Source organism: Myotis yumanensis, unplaced genomic scaffold (genome assembly GCF_028538775.1).
Source record: "Myotis yumanensis isolate MYYU_CA2020_CCGP unplaced genomic scaffold, mMyoYum1.0.hap1 SCAF_17, whole genome shotgun sequence".
NCBI classification, from domain to species: domain Eukaryota; kingdom Metazoa; phylum Chordata; class Mammalia; order Chiroptera; family Vespertilionidae; genus Myotis; species Myotis yumanensis.
In genome coordinates, this window is record NW_027223768.1 from 42,468,653 (window position 1) to 42,488,713 (window position 20,061).

Here is a 20,061-nt window from a genome sequence, read left to right on the forward strand (position 1 = left end):
GTTACCTCTCCTCTGTATGGTTCCTCTGACCACTCAGCCATCACTGAAAGAATGTCTGACAGCCTAATAGTCCGTGTCCTCCTTTAATCTCTAGTGACGGCAATAACTCTGTTGTATTCAGAAGACAACAAAATTCAAGACAGGACCATACATAATCAATTTTATTTCAATCCCTTTTTCAAAAAAGGGATAAAAACATGCGCATTATCTTTACTAAGAATGGAACCCTAAGAGGACAAGCAATACACACAGAACCACCAATGGGTAAGAGACTGTTTTCTGAGAGCATTCTGTGACAATACAGCAAATGTTAAGCGGCACAGCTCGAGAAAAGAACGAGGAAGTAGGTAACCCTTCTCACCTCACAGAGAAAAGGAGTTCAGAGCGGAAGTGCACACAGCTGTGCCTGGAGGGCGGAGCAGATGACACCGATGAGAGTGGAGCAGGCACAGCTGGCGGCCACGGGAGCAGGCCTGGGTGGGCGTCTTGTGTGGATGGTGGGAGGGATGTGGGTTGGGCTCGAGGCCAATGCCAAGAGCCCTGAAAACTAAGTAACCAGAGTCCTGGAAGCCAACAGCAGCCCTCTGAACGGGCGGCAGCACTTTCAGAGTAAACCAAGGAGCAGAGGCCCAGAGGACAACCCGAGCAGGGCCACGAGGGACGGCCACACAGGCACGAGGACCAGGCGACGAGCGCCAAGGAAGCAGGCGGGTCACTGTGAAGGCATCACTGGGCAGTGACGGCTCAGCTCGGAAGGGAAGGCACCAAGGACACAGCCCGCCGTATCCACCGTGGGGACGGCGAGAGGCGGCGTCCACGCCATTCCAACAGGACCTGAGCAGCACCACGCACACCCACCACGTGCGCTCACGGGGCAGCACGTCCTGCCCCGCACACACGGTGCCTCTAGTCCGCAGGACGGCGGCAGACGCTGCTATGGGACTATTTGGCAGGAAGAAATAGAGCCCAGAGACATGCCCAGGCCCTAAGCTGTGAAAGCTGGGATCCCACCTCAGAGGCAGCTCAGTCCACACTCTTCACCGCCAAGCTACACTGCCTGCCAGGCAAAGAAGACTGTATCTTTGTGTGTGTGCAAGAGAAACACGTTATTCATATGGCGTTTATTCAGGAATATAGACATACGTGATGTTCTTGTAGCTGACTCACTTTGCAAAAATGTCAGTGAAACGGAGAAAGGAAGAGAAGGCCCAGGCCCGTGGGTGAGGAGCTTTATGGGACAGTGTGAAGGAACGACACCCGCAGTAAAACACTTTCCGAGTCACACTGATTTGCGACCACACTGAGGCTTGACCATGAAATGAAAACGAAGGCTTGCTGATGACACGGGACAGCTCTACCGCACTGTGCCGAGACCCTAACCACCCTCCACCGCCTCCCTTCGGTCTCCATCTGCCAGGACCAGCTGTCCTCAGAGGCCCCTCACACACTCCAGCCTGAAGTCGGACTTTATGGGTTTGGGAACCAAACAGAACCTACTTTTACTCCTGGGACTCTATTGCTTGGGCCAAGGAGCAGATCCGTTCAACTCTGGTACCTTCATCTGTGAAATGGGAACAATGAAATTTCCCTCACAGAAGTTCAAAGGCATAAATAAAATAATCTTTATAACTGATGAGAAAATGAGGCTCAAAGAGGCTAACTACTCTGCCCAAGGCTACTTACCTGGTTGATAGAACAGGAATTCTAACCCAGAATTTTAACCCTGACCCTAATACCTAAGATCTTTCCACAATCGGCAGCATCTCTCAAAAAAGCAGAGGAAATACTAGCCGCTCAGCTGAAGGCCTACGTACAGGTGGGGTATTAACCAGAGCGAGCTCTGGGGTCAGACCGACGGGGGCCATGCCCAGCTCCACCATCTGCTCACTCTGTGACCTGGAGCAAGTGACCTCATCTTCCTCATCTACAAAGCAAGGATGAGAGGTGCTCACGGGAGGTGAGGAGCATCAAGGTGCCAGGGCCATGCTGAGCACTCAGCCTGCACACGGCACCCAGGAAGCCCTCCTACATGCTCTCGTGTAAAAGCACGTGTGCACCCCAGACCAGAGTCACGGCCTCCTGAACACGAGGGTGGCCACTGTCGGAGTCCGGCTTTGGAGGATGAAGAGTTTGTCAAGGATACAAGAACGAAGAGAAAAGTCCAGCCAGTGAGAGTATGAAAATAACCCAGTGAATAAAGCATTCCAGGAGCGGACGCAGGGCTAAGGCTGCTGCTGTTCCCTGTGCTGCCGCTGTGTGGAGGACAGAGGGCCCGGCCACCTCTCACCTACGTGCATGAGCAGGTTCCTCTACACGTGTCCTAGAATATGCAGATACATCGGAAGACTTTCAGAGGAAAACTATGGACTGTCATTGCCATTAGTTCGTGCGACAAAGGTATCGTGAGCACTACGGTCAGCCAGGTGATGGACACAGCAGTGGACCAAGCAACTCTGTGCACGCCCACACCCCAGCGTGGGAGAGACAGGTGCAATGTCAGGAGTGTGACGAGGCATTGCTATGAAGACAAGCAAACCAGGAAGGTGAAAAAGAGGGGGGGCGGGCAGGGGGAGGAGCTGGTCCCCAGCCGGTGTGGTCAGCAGGGCCTCGCTGAGACTTCTGCCAAGACACCTGAATGACCAGCACCTTGGGGAGGAGCCTCCAGCTGCGGAGCTCCAGGTGCAGCAGCCGCAGCACAGGCACATGGCTGGCTGTTCAAGGACAGCGTGAAGGGCGATGAAGCCGGAGCCACTTCACGAGGGCCCTGGATGCCGAGCAGTATCTTGGTCTGATTCGGGTTTTAAAGGGTCACTTCGCTGCTGTGTGGGGAAAAGCGGCCAGCAGACCGTCAGGGAACCACGGAGTCATCTAGAGGAGAGATGGCCGGGGCTCGGCACAAAGGCGAAGGCGGTTCTGGGGCGGCCTAGAGGACCACAGGCATCCAGCAGCGACTGCAGGTGGTGTCCCAGGTCCTGAGCGGGGACACACAGACAGGCCCAGACGTGGGGATGTGTTCAGAGTGAGAGAATCCATCTCCACTTCCTGTCATGGTAGGTCTGAGATGGGAGTTCAGAGGTCACCAGCGCCCAGGACAGGAGCTCCAAGCTCCATGAGGCCCCAGGCGGGGCAGGTGGAAACTAGAGCAAGGGGCAGCAGACGGAGCCTGGGACTCACAGGCTTTAGAAGGCCTTTCTATAGGTGTCAGGAGATAGGGTGCCATTACTTAGCTTTAAAATTACCAAGTAAAAAAGGCAGCTGAGAGTTTCTATTAAACCATTTTCCAAGCAATGCAGTCTGTCCTGAGGTTGGGGAAGCTCAGCAGGGAGCCAGGTAAGGAGAGGTCCGCCCCGTCCGCCCTCCCCACTGCCGGACCCTCCACCTGCCTGTGCACACACTCCGGACACCGCCGTCAGCGACAGCTCACAGTGCAGAGGGCTCTGCCTACTCAACCTGCAAACACAGTATGACGGCATTTTAAGACACAAGTCAAACTTTTCCAAAAGCCCTTAGATACCTCCCCACCTTCCGAGGCTTGAGAAAATGAATCCTCGCAAATAAGACAACTCTGGTCCTGGGCCGAGACCCCGCGCCCGCAGAGCCCAGAAGGCAAACCGTCCCAGGTAAGCAGCGACCTGCGGTGCGGGAGGGACTAACCATCTACGCTTTCACCAAGGACACTGCCCGCTGACCCCGGAGAGCGGGAGGGCAGGGGAAGCAGAGACCCGTCCACGGGCTGCCCCCCGCGCCCACCGGGGCTGGGGCTGGGGCTGGAGCCTACACACCAGGTGCAGGTACGGCCTTGCCCGGGATCGAACCCGGGACGCTTCCAGCCGCGGGCCGAGCTCAGCCACTGAGCCCACCCGGCCCGGCTCTGTGATGTCCGGGTCCCACCCCTGCGCGCCCGAGCCACGCGGGCACCGCTCCCCGCCGATCCCCACGAGCACGGGGGCGGCACCTGCGCAGCGGAGGCCACGCGGACCTACCCGCGGCGCCCCAAACCCAGGCGGCTCGGGTCCCTGCCAACGCGGCGCCCCCCGCCGCCACGCACCTCCGGCCACGTCCCCGGGCGGCGCCCGCGGAACCGCTGTCACCGTCAGGACCCGCTCCCGGCGCCGCCACCCCCTCCCAGCCGCGGCCGGCGTCAGGGTCGCCCAGCCCGTCCCGGTCCACGTGGGGCACCGGCTCCACCGCGCCCGCCCCGCCCCGCGCCGGCCCCCTCGTCCCTCCTGGCGACGGGGCCTCTCGGCGACCGACCTCGGCGCGACGGCGTCCCGGGCTGGCTCGGCGGCGGCCGCTCCGCACTTATACCCGCCGGGCGGGGGGCGGGGGGCGGGGGCGGGGGCGGGAGGGCCGGGCGGGAGCCGCCGCCAGCCCGCCCCGCAGGCGCCCACGCGGCCAAGCGAAGGAGGAAGCGCCGTAGACACGTCAGCGCCGCGAGCGGGGCGGGGCCTGCGTCACTCCCCTCCGAGCGCCGCGCCCGTCACACGCGGCCCCGCCCCCGCCCCGCCCCCAGGCCCCGCCCCACGGCCCGAGTGGGACCGGCCGGACTGCGGTGTCAAAAGAGGAGGTCCCGCGCCCTGACCGGTTTGGCTCAGTGGATGGGGCGGGTTCGATTCCGGTCAAGGGCATCTGCCTTGGTTGCGGGCACATTCCCAGTAGGGGGCGTGCAGGAGGCAGCTGATCGATGTTTCTCTCTCATCGATGTTTCTAACTCTCTATCCCTCTACCTTCCTCTCTGTAAAATATCAATAAAATGTTTAAAAAAAAAAAAAAAAAGACGAGGGCCCTCGCCGCGGATGCCCCCCTCCGCCGGCTGCCCCCCTCCCCCTCCCCCACTGCCGCGCCCGCTGGCCTGTCGTGTGGGTTTAGCCCCAGCGCGGGAGGAGACCCGTTACTTTTGCTCACACAGGCAGGAAAGGAGCCGGACACGCCAGCATAGAGAGGAGGTAAACTGAGGCAGTGAGCGGGCGCCAGGGTAGGCTCCGCGCCTGTGGCCTCCCCACCCCCCACCCCGCCCCCGGGCTGGGGGCCCCGAGGTCACCGAGGTCACCGTGGCAGGTGCACCGCTGCCTGTCCGGGCCTCGTGGGCAGGGGCGCTGCCGGCTGCCAGCTCAGCACGGGGCCCGCAGAAGCGCGTTACCTTCGTTACCTTTGGGGCTGGGTTGCACCGCGCGCAGTTTTGCAAGAAGTCCGGACGCTGAAACACGTTAGATTAATTCTACACAAAGAATCCGGGCATGGGGAATTCTTAGGTGAAACAGGCCCGTATTCACTGTCAATTGCAAAACCACCCACTGCATCCAAGAAACAGGAACATTCGCCCTGGCCTGGCGGGTCAGTGGATGGAGGGTCCTGCCTCGGACCCAGGATTGCCGGTGGAGTCCTAGTCAGGGCGCACACCAGGTGGTGGTTGGGTTCCCCCTGGGGGCATACAGGAAGCAACCAACCAATGTTTCTCTCCCCCTTCCTCTCTCTCTCTCTCAAAATCAGTAAAAAACATATCCTTGGGTAAGGATTTTTAAAAAAACAAACAGAAAAATTAACACTGGGTGAGTAGGCTGGTAAGTTTATATTCAGGAAGTTGAACTCTCTCACGATCCCAGACCTTGACCCATTTATCTGGCAAATGGAGGGGTTGAGAGCAGGATCTGCAGAGCTCCAGCCTCGTTACTGCTGTGATCCCTGGCAAGTTAATTAACTCTTATGCATCAATTTTCTCATCTATAAAATAAAAGCAAAAACAAATTGTGAGGATTAAACCAGGAAACACAAGTAATGAATATAGAACAGAGTAAATACTAAATAAATCTTAACTTTTGATGTTGAGTGCTTCCTCTTGGGTCAGGCACCCGTCTAGCTCCGGGACACCTGGGTACCCGCACCGCCCTCTGGATCCCGGATCCCAGGAGCAGCCCTTCCTCACGCCTCCCAGGATAACTGGGAAGAACAACCACTCCGCGAATGATGCCCAGGTACTATGCGGACAGACCTGGAAGCCTGCCCACGTCACTGACCACTGTCACTTCCGATGCAGGGAAGGGTTTAAGACAGTTGCTTTCTAAAAAATATGCTGATTGTTACTCTTCCTACTCCTTGAGAAAGATATGCATGAGGGCTTAGAAAAATTAAAACTGGGAAACATTCGAAATCACAGTTCAACCCTTACAAAATGTGTCACTTAACCTTGCTAAACCCCAACTGCTTCCTTTATAAAGTGAGAATAATGTCTACTCCACGTGAGTGTAGTAAATGGTTAATGAGAAGGAATTGGTGGTAGTGTCTGCAGTGCTATAGGCATTCTATAAATCCTAAAAAACAAATTGTAAGGACAGGAAAAAGGCTTTTTTTTTTCTGTGGCCTTTTATAATTTATGAGAAGCACCTGGTAATAAAACCACAAGATTGTTGGCTCCTCTGATTCAAACTGTTGGGCAGGACAAGATAAGCTACTCTCAAGGCTACATTCTTGTATCCCCCTCCTCCCTGTTCTTCTCACAATTTAGGGATAATTTGCACCAAGGAATCTCTAGTTCAGCGGTTCTCAACCTTCCTAATGCCACGACCCTTTAATACAGTTCCTCATGTGCTGGGGTCCAACCCCAGCAGGTCCAGGGGTCCCCAAAGGTGTGGACGGAGTCGGCGAAGAAGGAATGGCACAGGGTCAGCGTTCAGTTGATCAGCATAGCGAGGTTCTCCCTCCAGGACCTCAAGCCAGGAACTCCAGCCGAGTTCTGGTCAGGATCTCCAGCGAAGTTCTGGTCTCCAGCGAAGTTCTGGTTAGGATCCAGCCAAGTTCTGGTCAGGATCTCCAGCCAGGTTCTGTAGCCATGTTCTCTTGCTAGGTTCTCCATCCAGCTTCTCCAGCCAGGTTCTCCAGGTTCTTTAGCCATGTTCTCTCGCTAGGTTCTGTCTCTAGGTTCTGTCTAGGATCTCCAGCCAAGTCCTGTCTCTTGGTTCTCTCTCTAGGTTCTCTGTCTTGTTGTCTTGTTACATCTGTATTTATACCAGTTAATTTTAATCCTGTCAATTTCTATTGCAAAGGTTAGGGCGTTTCTTATCTCCATTCCAGGGAGTAAAGATTATGTAGCTTAAGGGTGATTGTTTGTAGTTAAAGTGATTAACTACCCGCCTGGCACTTAGTTAAGAGGTTTTATCCCCTCCTTAACTTCAGGGAAAAATCCCTACCTGGGAAAACAACCTTTCTCGGAGAGGTGACCTTGGTTAAAACACATAGCGCCAAGAAGGGGAGCAAACATATTAAGAACAGTATGCCATATATGCCAGGTCCCTTGAAACATATGCTGTGCAGATGTTTCTTCTCTGCAGTGACTGTGTCAAGCAGCAAGGATGGACCGGCTCCCGGCACTCATGTTGTGGTGACCCCCAACCATAAAATTATTTTCGTTGCTACTTCATAACTGTAATTTTGCTACTGTTATGAATCGTAATGTAAATATCTGATATGCAGGATGTATTTTCATTGTTACAAATTGAACATAATTAAAGCATAGTGATTAATCACAAAAACAATATGTAATTATATATGTGGTTTTTTTTCTTTTTTAAAATATATTTTATTGATTTTTTACAGAGAGGAAGGGAGAGGGATAGAGAGTTAGAAACATCGATGAGAGAGAAACATCGATCAGCTGCCTCCTGCACACCTCCTACTGGGGATGTGTCCACAACCAAGGTACATGCCCTTGACCGGAATTGAACCTGGGATCTTTCAGTCCGCAGGCCGACGCTCTATCCACTGAGCCAAACCGGTTAGGGCTATATGTGTTTTCTGATGGTCTTAGGCAACCCCTGTGAAAGGGTCGTTCGACCCCCAAAGGGGTCGCGACCCACAGGTTGGCGACCCACAGGTTGAGAACCGCTGCTCTAGTTAGTAGAAATTTCCCTTTCCCTCACCCCTTCAAGCAAGCCTCTTCTGAACTCTTTATAACTTTTACTCTAAGCATGTTTTACAGACTTGAAAAAAATACTGATAAGACCCCTCCCTAGAACATCTGTCGGACTGTCTCCTGGAAAGCAAACATCCTTTTTAAGACATCCTCTGGTATTTGTTCAATTTTAGGCCAAACCTTCCTTCTTTCCTTTCACCTAGTGACAGTAGCCATTATTCTTACAAGTGGAAGTCGTTTTTTGTTTCCTGTCCTGAGGTGACTAGCAGTGCTTGGCCCTTTCCTTTCTTGGGAAGGAAAATAAACTTCCTCTCAGTATCTCTCCTTTCAGTTGTGAATTCTTTCACAGCCCATGTCACCGGCCAAACCCAACACAGATAAAGAGCAGAATCATGATTACAGAGCGTTTAAAAGAAAAAAAGGTAGAACTGGGGCCCAGCACAAGTATTTTCAACAAATTTTATAAAATCAAATTTTTACTTTTACCCTTTTTTCTAATTTTTTTTCTAATGTTAATGTAAAAACATTCAAACCTGTAAAGAATTTCTGTGAGTTTATTTGAGTCAAACTGTTGACAATTGCCAGGAAGCAGTATCTCAAGGGGTTGGGATAATGCTCCAGAGAATGGCGGTTTCTCATCTATTTTTATACATTGCAATCAAAGGAAGGGACCTGGTGGGTTACACGTGTGGACAAAAGGGGCCACATGCTGACCTGACCAGCTCAGGGGAGGCCTGCATGGAGTCTTGCAAACTGAGAGACCTAAAGTCACCACAAAGGATGGTCTGAAATTAAACTTTAACTAAAAGCAGTTACGGTGGGTAGTCACGTCCTAGGCCGGCATCTTCACTGACAGGGTCAACCTTTACCTTCACTGAGCCTGTCTTTTTGCATCTGTGATAACATCCCTGGGAAATGTCTGGGTAACTTGTAACTTCCCTTTTCCCAGACCCCTCAGGGCACAACCCAATGTGCCTGGGCGTCAGGACAGAGACCACAGATTTCTTCATTGTTATCGTGTTAACTGTTCCCAAACCCACCTAAGTATGTGTCTGTCATTTTACTTTTTATCCAATCCCAGAGGCTCCCTCTCCCCCCATTTGCTTTCTCCCACCTCTCTAATCTATCACCAATGGATTTCATGTAACCCACCTATGTCCCTCCTTTGATTGCAATGTATAAATTGTTGTGCCCAGATTACAAGATTCCCAAGAAACCACATCAGGGAGCCAATTCGATGTAAAAGCATAAGAATCTGTATTTCAAGTTAACTTGAGCTCTCCATCCACCAGACCCACCGACACATCGGCTAGCCAAGTGGCCAAGAGAGAGACCGAACCCCTCCCCGAGACCGGTTATATAGGGGGGGTTGGAGTAAGGGAGGAGAAAGGACTGTGCTTTGCCGATTGGCCAGGCACAAGTCGATGTCCCGTTCCTGGGTGTGGCTAGCAGAGTCTTAGACTTCCGTGAAGAAGCTCCTTGCCCAACACGTGGCCAAGGTAAGATGGAGGACGCAGCCCTTACCCTGGGGGAAGGTGGAGGGCGTAGCCTTCGCCCTTTCATAAATACAGATGTAACCCACCATTCTCCAGAGCATTATCTCAATCCATTGAGGTTCTGCTTCCCAGCAATTGTTGACAGTTTGGCTCAAATAAACTCACAGAAATTCTTTACAGGTATGAATGTTTTTTTACATTAACACATGAAATCCACTGGTGATAGATTAGAGAGGCGGGAGAAAGCAAAGCGGAGTTGGGGGCAGGAAGAGGGGAGCCCCTGGGATTGGATAAAAAGTAAAATGACAGACACATACTTCTGTGGGTGCAGGATAGTTAACAGTCAACAATTAACATGATAACAATAACAATGAAGGAATCTGTGGTCTCTGTCCTGGCGCCCAGGCACATTGGGTTGTGCCCTGAGGGGTCCGGGAAAAGGGAAGTTACAAGTTACCGAGACATTTCACAGGAATGTTATCATAGATGCAAAAAGACAGGCTCAGTGAAGGTAAAGGTTGACCCTGTCAGGGAAGATACCCGCCTAGGATGTAACTGCCCACCGTAACTGCTTTTAGTTAAAGTTTAATTTCAGACCATCCTTTGTGGTGACTTTAGGTCTCTGAGTTTGCAAGACCGCCATGCAGGCCTCCCCTGAGCTGGTCAGGTCAGCATGTGGCCTCTTCCGTCCACACTAGTACCGAAGCCTAAGAAGGACCTTAATGTCATCCTGCCAGATAAATACCAGATACTTCTCCCACGGAAGGGTTTTCTACCCTTTGAAAGTTTTTTTTGTCTATGCGCCTTTCAGGAGCCTGATGGAGGGAGCACAGCCCGAGGCTCCCTCTGGCCATGAAGATATCAACTAGTGCAATCAGAAGGATAAAGGAGAACCACCCAGACTCCAATGACGCCAGCATGTGCCTGGAGAACTCTAGAGACTCGATGAGACAAACTCAGCTGTCAGGATCAGTGACGAGTCTCACTCGAAGACGTCGGCAGGGCAGCAGGTATACTCGAACTAGACAGCAGGCAGTGGTTTTCACATACACGAGCAATAACTACTCAGAGAAGACACGATGGTAGAGAAAATCCCACTTACAACAGCAACAAAGAAAATTACATAATTAGGTATAAGTCTAACTCAAAATGTGCAAAACCCATGTGAGGAGAACTGTGAAACGCTCTTACACAAAAAACCACCCTCGTTGATTTATAAATTACACTCCTGGTTAAACTATAAATTTAAAAATTAGTCACGTTGATACTAATGTGGTATGGAAAAAGAAACATGAAAGAATGGCTAGGAAAACACTGAAAAAGAGAAGCTACAATAAGATATTAAAACATGCTACGAAGCTTCTATAATTAAAACAGCTCGGGACCCACACAGGGATAGACAAACCAGTGGAATAGACTAGATGGCCCAAAATAGGCCCAAGGACTGTGTATTAAAGGAGGCATCTCGGACCAAAAATTCAACTTTTTAATAAATGGAGACAACTGGGTAGCCACTTGGAACAAGATAAAGCCAGACCCATCTTTCACACCATTCACAAGAACAACCTCAAATGCAACAGAGATCTAAGTGTGAAACAAGGAATCACACAAGTACTGGAAGAAACATGGGGTGCTATATACTATATACCTGCCAGCAACAAGGAGACTGACATGAACCGACATGGAGCGACTTTCAGGAAATATTGTTAAAGGAAACAAAGAGCAAGCGAGTATTCATAATGGAAGACAGGGAGCTAAGAAAAGGATGCTTACATCTGCTTATGTCTGCTGGCAGGGGCCGGGGGGTAGGGGCAGGAAGGATGAACCAGGCACCTCGGTAGCCCCTAAACTTGAGGAAGGGCCAGGCTTTCCCAGAGGTGCTACTGAGCCGAGTCTGCCCAGCTCCAGGCTGGGGTCGAGGCCAGGCCTGAGCTCTCATGAGGTCACTGTTTCCCGGAGACACATGGGTGGAGGGACTGGGCTTGACTGTCTGAGGGTATGATACCTCATTCTCCCAGGAGATGGCCCTGACGTAGCTCACCACTCCTCCCACACTCCAACTTTCTGTAGTTCAGGGTGTGTTCTGAAATATTGTGAAATAACGAATACACCCTGTGAAATGATTTTTCTTTCACTGAAGTACAGCCCCTTGAAACTGACTATCCAGGAGTCCCTCCTTATATGCAGTTTGATTTCCACGGTTACTGTCAAAAATATTAAATGGAAAATTCCAGAAATGAACAATTTGTAGTTTTACAACGCGTGCTGTTCTGAGAGCGTGATGAAGTCTTGAGCTGTCCTGCTCGGCCTGCCCAGGACGTGACTCATCCCTTTGTCCAACATGCACGCTGCACATGCTCTCTGCCTGCTAGCCACTTAGTAACCGTCTTGGTTGTATGATCAACTGTCTTAGTATCTTGGAGCTTGTGTTCAAGTCATTGACTTAATAAAGGCCCCACAGAGCAAGAGTGGTGACTGCCATTCCGATGGCCAGTGGGAGCCGCAGTGCTTCCTCTGGTGAGAGGTCTGTGCCAGAGGAAACAGTCAGTATAGGGCTCCGTCCTACCCGCAGGTCCAGGCACTCACCGGGTCTGGGAGCTATCGTCCATGGACCCGGGGGTCAACTAGAATTTAGGAAAAACATAAAGAACGGAATGGAATGGACCGGGAGAAAGTAGGGAAGTGAGTTGGTGTGCAAGTTACAGAGATAAACCGCCTCCGCACTCCCGGCTGAGTATGCCTTTATGGTGAGGGAGAGTGGACTTTAAATTCCATTCCCAGTGGTCATCTGGTCCACCTCCCTTAGTTCACAGATAAGAAAACAGGGTCTCCCCAAAACGAAGGGGTTTGCCTAAGGACAGACAGGTATCTGAGAGCAGGGCCAGAGCCGACGTCAGCGCTGCCGCTGTACAGTCTGTAAGGCGCGGTGGTGCCGTCTGCAGGGGCGACCCCACGGAAACCGAGCCGCACGCTAGGGCACCCCCACCCCCTCGCCTGCCTACCTGGCCTCGACCAGCCACAGCATGGCCTCAGCGCTACTTCAAGGCCATGTTTGAGTTTAATGTGCACCTATCCTGTGCCCAACTCAGTCTGAATGCCACACACAGGACTGCTGTTGGAGACACCTCCCGTCACCTTTCTTGCCAGCTCCAATTTTTATCTAATAAAAGGGAAACATGCAAATTGACCATACCTCCGTTACACTCACAAGCCATGCTCACTAGCCAATCAGAGTGACTATATGCAAATCAATCCAACCAAGATGGTGGCCGGCAGACACAGAGCTGGAGCAAGCAGGAGGTTTGGTTGCCTCGGCGATGGAGGAAGCCAGGCTTCCCGCCTGCCCTGGCAAGCTGTGTCCTCAGCTCAAGGCAACAAAGTTTCAATTATAGAAGATAAATAAATCCCAGATACCTGCTTCCAGCCAGCCTCCACTGGGAGCTTGGGTGGCTGGGGGCCGTGGCCAGCCTGCAAACAGCCATCAGCCCCTCACCCAGGCTGTCCAGGCACCCCAGCGGGGACCCCCACCGTGAAGGGGCTGTGGCCAGCCTGCAAACAGCCATCAGCCCCTCACCCAGGTTGGCCAGGCACCCCAGCGGGACCCCACCCTGATCTGGGACACCCTTCAGGACAAACCAGCTGGCCCCCACCCATGCACCAGGCCTCTATCCAATATAATAAAAGGGCAATATGCAAATTGACCCTAACAGCAGAATGACTGGGAATGACTGGTAACTATGACACACACTGACCACCAGGGGGCAGATGCTCAATGCAGGAGCTGGCCCCTGGTGGTCAGTGCGCTCCCACAGGGGGAGCTCTGCTCAGCCACAAGCCAGGCTGATGGCTGCCAGTACAGCAGTGGTGGTGGGAGCCTCTCCAGTCTCCTCAGCAGCGCTAAGGATGTCCGACTGCAGCTTAGGCCTGCTCCCCGCTGGCAAGTGGACATCCCCCAAGGGCTCCCGGGCTGCCAGAGGGATGGCTGACTGCCAGCTTAGGCCCAATACCCCCAGGGAGCGGGCTTAAGCCAGCAGGTGGACATCCCCTGAGGGGTCCCAGACTGCTAGAGGGCACAGGCCGGGCTGAGGGACACCCCCCCCCCCCCGAGGGCACAAATTTTTGTGCACCGGGCCTCTAGTCTATAATAAACCCCATGGGCTCTGTCTTCCAAACATGCCTGCACCCTCCTTCACCCACCCCTCCCCAGCGTCACCTCTCACCTGGGAGACAGCAGCAGCCTCCATCAGGCCCCCTGCCTCCACCCCAGCCCGTCAGGCCATTCTCAGGCCAGTGGCAGCTTCAAGAATCTGTGCAATTCCATCAGCCACCTGCTCAGCACTCTCCTGGCTCTTACCTCAGAGTGAAAACGAGGTCCTACAGGACCCCCCTCGCCCTCCCACATTCCTTAACTCCCCTCATGTTCTCCACACCCTGCCCTGTCCCCAGGCCCAGCCACCCTGGAGCTCGGAGCTCACGGAGAGCACTGGAGCCTTTCACCGTGCCCGCGTGACATGGGGCTCACAGACGGCGCCACAGCTGCACCGGCACTGGCTCTCCTGCAAGCTCGCGGGAGGGCCTGCTGCCCGCGACAGCACAGGAGGTCCGTGCGCGGTTGGTGGTGCCCGAGTCTCCTTTCTTACCTTCCTGTTTGTGATGAGATTAAAATTCAAAAACCAAAAACTTTTGTTCTTTTAAAGTTTTGTCTTAGTTTTTTTATTATACTATAACATTAACATTTGGAATGTATGAAAGAGAGCAGGAAGGAAGGGGAGGAGGGGTGACGGAGGGGCAGGTGGGAAGGCAGAAGGCAGAGAGAGGAAGTCCGCGCCCATTAATCCTTACGTTTCTAAGTGCCTTTTAAACCACCCAGGGGAGTGGGAGCAACCTTCTCCTTGGCCATCCTGACTCACCACACCCGGCCCTGCTGAGGTCACTCCGCACCCACAGCTTCAGACAAGACATTCCAGGGACCTTCTGGCGTTTCACCCAGACTTGGCTGAGTTCATCTTGGCCATAAAGACTTTTTAAGAGATTCTGGAATCTTCTCTGGAGAGAAAAAGAATAAATTTAGTTGGATGTATTCCCAGCAGTTATCATGAAAGTGGTAACATATGAAGAGCACCCAGGATTAGAACAAGTCCTCTAGATTGAGATGAACATACCACTCTCTCGCTCGCCAGAATCCCTCGTCAAATCATGTGAGCACGCACTTACCCAAAGGCCCACACGCTGCCTCCCTCCAAAGATGATTCCATCTAGAACGACAAAGCCTGGTTAAGACTGGACACCCCGAAACTCAATGACTGGCTTCCCCTGGTTTCTTGTTCAGAGCCTCCATCTCGACCCTAATGGTCCCATCAGGAATGCTTTTAGTGTGGTGCCCATTTTACTAAGAGGGATGCCTTTGGGCAGCAAAGTGTAATTACATATGGAATGCAATTGGCTGGGTAGTCACCCAGCAGGCTCGGCTGCTAATGTGTGGCCAGCACCTGCCCCTGCCCTGGGGGCCTGTGGACGGTCACTGTCCCTGCCCTCAGCTAGAACTCCCCATACACTGTGGTGTGAAGCTGCTCAGGAACACAGCGGGCTGGCTGACTGAGGGGGGGGGGGGGGGGGGAGGAGATAGAACCAAGAAAAGGCCTTGAACTTGGGCAGCTGGGGGCTCAATGTGGTTCTCGGATTCTATTCATGTCCCCTGAGGTCAGCCTTTCTAACCTTGCAAGCGCTTTCATTTTCCCAGCTGTGTTGAGGGCACGAGCTGGGTGAAGTCTCTGTGTGGAGCATGTGCATGGGGCCCATCTAGGAAATGATGCCGTGTTGAAGCCAAATGTGAAGAACACAATTAAAGAGAGACTTTAGCTTGCAATTCTGGCTACACTGGGGACAGGCTGTGTGAATCAGGCCCCAAAACTATACCTGGCAGGTTAAACAACTTCCGAAACGGGCCACACCCACGTTAACAGAGACACAGCCTGTACATTAACCATCAGCCCCTCTGGGTTTTCATCCTCCAGCAACACTCCATCAAATCACACAGCTATCTATTTATATATAGAGCCAGGGTCCGGAACGAACGAAGGCTCGACCAAGTGGGCGGGGACTGGCGAGCGGGCTGAACTCCGCAAGGTTCCTGGTGGCAGAACCTTTCTCAGACTTGCTTGGTGCTGGGACTGGATGCATCCGAGCTCCCGGCAGCTCCACGGAGGTTCCTGGTGGCCGAGGGTGCAGAGCAGGCGTGCGGGCGTGTGCACGAGCGTGGACCCGAGCGACACACACTCACACACCCGCACCCACACAGGGCCCTCGACCGCGCCACCCGCGCTTCCCTGGACTTCACCCTCCAGCCCGGATCCTCCAGGTCCCGAGCCCTGGGTCGCTCAAGTTCAGCAAGAGTTTGCAATTTGCCCAAGGCGCATTGAACAGTTTTCTCTTAACCCGTTTGTGGGAGTGTAATCTGATTTAAAACCAATGGACTAAACAAACAGAAGCACTTTCTAGAAAGTCAATTTGGAAATGTGGATCAAAATTCAAGTGAATTAGCTTTGGGCCAAGAGTTCCATGTCTGTGAATGTGTCCTAAGTAAACAGTCAAATAAGCAATTATGTTCACTGTAGTGGTTGATGCCCCGGGAAACCGGAAACAGCCCCCCAATAAAGGGTTAGTGAGGTAAACGGCAGTAATGTCAGTCAGGGATAACACTGTAGCCATTAAAATTCATGTCTGTCCATCCAATTCGTTGACATTAAAAGAAGGCCACAGCCAAATATTCAGTGGAGGGCGGGGGAAGCTCAGAAGAGGGCACATATATTTATATGTATGTATGTTTTATATGTCAGGGAAATAATAGTTTTAAAAGCAGTGATTCTCCCTGAGCTCCGCAATTGTGTTAGCAAAGTGTTTCAGGTGTGACAGGTGTCCTTTGGTGCCCCACACACAGACATCCTTGCCTGTGGACAGCCTGAACCTTTGCCGCACCTGCCCCCCCTCTGCTGCGGCAACGGCCTGCAATCAGACATCCCCTTTCATCGGGCTGCTTTCCTTTTCTCCTTTGCCCAAACCACGCCTTTCCAACAAAAGAATATTAACCAAGCAATCCTAATAAGTTTTGCTGCCGACTGCAATTTATGCCCTTTTATGCAAATGTTGTTGCTTTCAAGCCTACCAGGTTGTATTTCTAAACTTTTATTTTTCTGCAACTTGACCATTTTTTATTCACTTAAAATATTCTGGAGTATTTTAAATACATATAGAAAAGTAGAGAATAGTATGACAAATACTTACCTATACTAATAAAAGGGTAATATGCTAATTAGACCAGACATCTTCTGAACATCCTTCCGGAAAAAGCCACGGTGGTGGGGGCTGAGGCAGAGGTGGTTAGGGGTGACCAGGCTGGCAGGGGAGGGCAGTTGGGGGCAACCAGGTCGGCAGGGGCGGGCAGTTAGGGGCAACCAGGCAGGCAGATAGGTGAGCGGTTAGGAGCCAGCGGTCCCAGATTATGAGAGGGATCCTGAATGGAGAGGGCGCAGGCTGAGCTGAGGGACCCCCTGCCCCCATGCATGAATTTTGTGCACCGGTGGGCCTCTAGTAAGCTATAAGCAAAATGAGGGCTCACTAATCCCAAACAAAATCCCGCCCCAGTCTTCACTTGGACTTGTAAAACTGCACTGAAGGGTACTCCAACCCAGAATAACTTCGTATGAGAGACCAGTTTGATGGCTGCAGTACTTCCTTTCTGCCCTAACAGCAAAGGGCAAAGAAAAAATTGTTTATATTGAGTCACTTCTTGACAGGTGTGAGTCCAGGAAAAACACAGTAATAACACGAAGGGAGAAACAAAAGCCTTCATGGACGTTTCCGAGTCCACACATGTAGTTGGTGGCTTTCCCACTCTTGCAAATAGAAATGAGTTTTCCAAATGTGCACTCATTAGAAATAAGAACTATGGGTTTTCCAGAAAAATCCTGCTATTCGGACGGTCTTCCCATGGAGCATGGTCAGGACGAGTGGCAGCCGACAGGGTCAGAGTAAAGGAAAGCTGAGGGCCTGGCTGGGAAAGCCGCCCTCGCCCCGACGCGGCGGCCAGGGGCGGGGACCGGGACAGAGGCCTCCTTCCTGTGGTTCCCCGCCGGCTCAGTCATAACTGCGTGACGCACACACACTACTGTTACCAACGGGGAAACCGCATGGGGAGTTGAGCTCTTGCGAAAGTCACGTAAGTAATGCAATAAAGTCATACGACCCTTTACCACTCACTCAGCCCAGGTCACGGCCACCCCTGCCCCAAGGCCCCCCCATCTCTCTCACACACAGGTGGCATCTGACCATCTGTCTTTGACCCCAGTACCTTGGCCTTTGTAAGCTGGCAGAGGCCCCGATACTCCGGGGGAAAGCATGAACAAGAAGAGGCAGGGAAAGGAGGAGACCCCGTTCCCTCGCCCTGACACTGTCCCTGGGCACCCAGCGAGGCTGCCAGAGACCAGGCCGGCAGGTCTTCCGTGGCCTTGGGGTCAGCCAACCAGCTGACTCCCTGGCCTTTCTTGGACAGGAAGAAGGAAATGACTGTCACATGCACGAACAGGTACACAGATCAGTGCATGGGAGCCATTCTGAGGAGAATTCCTTTTGCCAAGAACACAAAGGGAGGTACGTGGGCCAGAGCTCCAGCTCCTGGCTGCTGTCACAGGAGCACAGGCCCCACACCCCGCGCTGTGGGGAGCCCTGGGATTCAGCGTTAGGGGACACGGCCCCCTCTGGCCCCCACCCTCCCCTGTTCACTCATCTCTGGCGAAACAGAACTGACCGGTCACACCAGGCGTGGACCAGGCATCCGTGCGCTTGGCCGGAACGCCACACTCACGGGGAGGTGTCACGGGTCCCTCTCCTGTGCTGCAGCCAGGAAGCGCGTCGTCGCTGGGCACTGAACTGCACTCTCCGGCTGTCCCATCCGTGGACAGTCCACACCTGAGCGACACCTGATTTTACCTCACAAGCTCAGGACGGGAGACAGAGGAGTATGTTTGTAGCTTCCTCCTCCCTGGGCAGAAATGACGTTGCATTCCTCACACGCGTCCTTTTAGCTGGAGGATAGGACAGTGGCTCTTAGAGGCCCCACATACCGCGGGAAGAGAGATGCTATTCAGTGTGAAGGAAGTCCAGCAGACGCGAGCACGTGACTCCCTGAGGGACGCGCGTCAGCCCAGGGCACAGGCTTAGAGACGGGCAGGTGGGCAGATGCCCAAAGAGCAGTGGCTGGCCCCGCCGCGGTGCAGGATGGAGGCGAGGGCCCTGGGTCCCAGTCCAGGGCAGAGGTGGGAGGGCAGGGCAGGGCCCTTGAAGAAGAGTCCGGTAAATGCTGGAAGCGACCGGAATGTTGTGTAAAAACCCGGATGGCCAGGTCTTCCCACAAACGCACTGATCTGGAGAGTAAGCTGGGAATCTACCTTTATTCAGCAGCCCAGGTGATTTCTGACCACGGAAGTGTGGGGAGCCACTGAAGCTTCCAGAAGTGGAGGAAGTGTGTACCTCTGTGGGCAGAGTGGAGCCTGAAGCAGGGAGGTCACTGTGATCATTTAAGCAGGAGACCACGATGCTCCAGAATACGTGGCTGGCAATGCACGTTTGACACCGAGGTGCTGGGTGGGCGGGACGTCGCTGACTGCACGCCCCTGAGTGGAGGGAGCGGTGGTCGCTGTGGCTGAGGCACCCCCTCGGGGTCGGGTCACTGCTGTAAGCCCTACCCTCCCCAGAGGAAGAGGCGCTTCACAGCTGTCACAGCAGCGTGCACACAGGGCTGTGCGCCTCACTCCTCGTCTGGAACTTCGGGTGCAGCAGGCCCGCGCCTCTCACTGTGGCGCAGAGCGGTGGCCACAGGAACAGCAGCCACAGGAAGGGGACCCACAGCAATACAGCAGGTGCGCCCAGAGCATCCGACTCAGAAAGAACCCGAGGGCGGGCGGCTTCCCGATTCCCGGATCCTCTCACCCTGGGAGACCTGGCACACGTGCACGCCCCAACTGTGCCCTCCTGCCCAGCAGCCCTGGCTGCCCCGTCCAGCCAGACGTCTGCCCTCTGCAGCGCAGGGCTGGCAGCAGACCGGGCGCGGGAACGAGGCTGAGGCGTCCACAGGAGTGGAACATCCAGTAGGAAGTTTGGGAGTTGTTGTTTTATGTTTTATTGATTTCTGAGTGAGGAAGGGAAAGGGGAAATAGAAATATCAATGATGCGAGAGAATCTTTGATCAGTTGCCTCCTGCCTGCCCCCCACTGGGGATCGAGCCCACAACCCGGGCATATGCCCTTGATCAGGAATCAAACTTTAACCTCCTGGTTCATAGGTGACGCTGAACCTGAGCCAAACCGGCCAGGCGTGAGGTTTTTTCTTTGTTTTGAATGTTTCTATTGATTTCAGAGAGGTAGGGAGAGTTAGAAATACCAATGATTACAGAGAATCACTGATTGACCACCCCTGCACGCCCCCCCCCCCCCCCCCCCACCAGGATCGAGCCCGCAACTTGGGCACATGCCCTGACCAGAATCACTCCATGACTTCCTGGTTCATAGGTCGATGCTCAACCACCAAGCCACACTGAGCCACACCAGGTTATTCTGGTGCACACAGGCCCGCTGGGATGAAATACTCGCCCGTGTTGGGCACACA

The 20,061-nt window shown here is 53.2% G+C and overlaps 1 protein-coding gene across 3 annotated transcripts in view; it reads right to left on the reverse strand.

Annotated features, from left to right (window-relative positions):
* Positions 1–4,340, reverse strand: part of UAP1 (UDP-N-acetylglucosamine pyrophosphorylase 1) — a 31,436-nt gene extending 27,096 nt beyond the window's left edge. For 2 of the 3 annotated variants that reach the window (XM_070396285.1, XM_070396284.1), the window contains exon 1: positions 4,255–4,340. The gene's annotated coding sequence lies outside the window, so the exon portion shown is untranslated. Of the gene's footprint in view, positions 1–3,383; positions 3,451–4,254 lie in introns of all 3 variants that reach the window. The other variant, XM_070396286.1, reaches the window with a different exon arrangement.
* Positions 4,341–20,061: the final 15,721 nt, after the last annotated feature.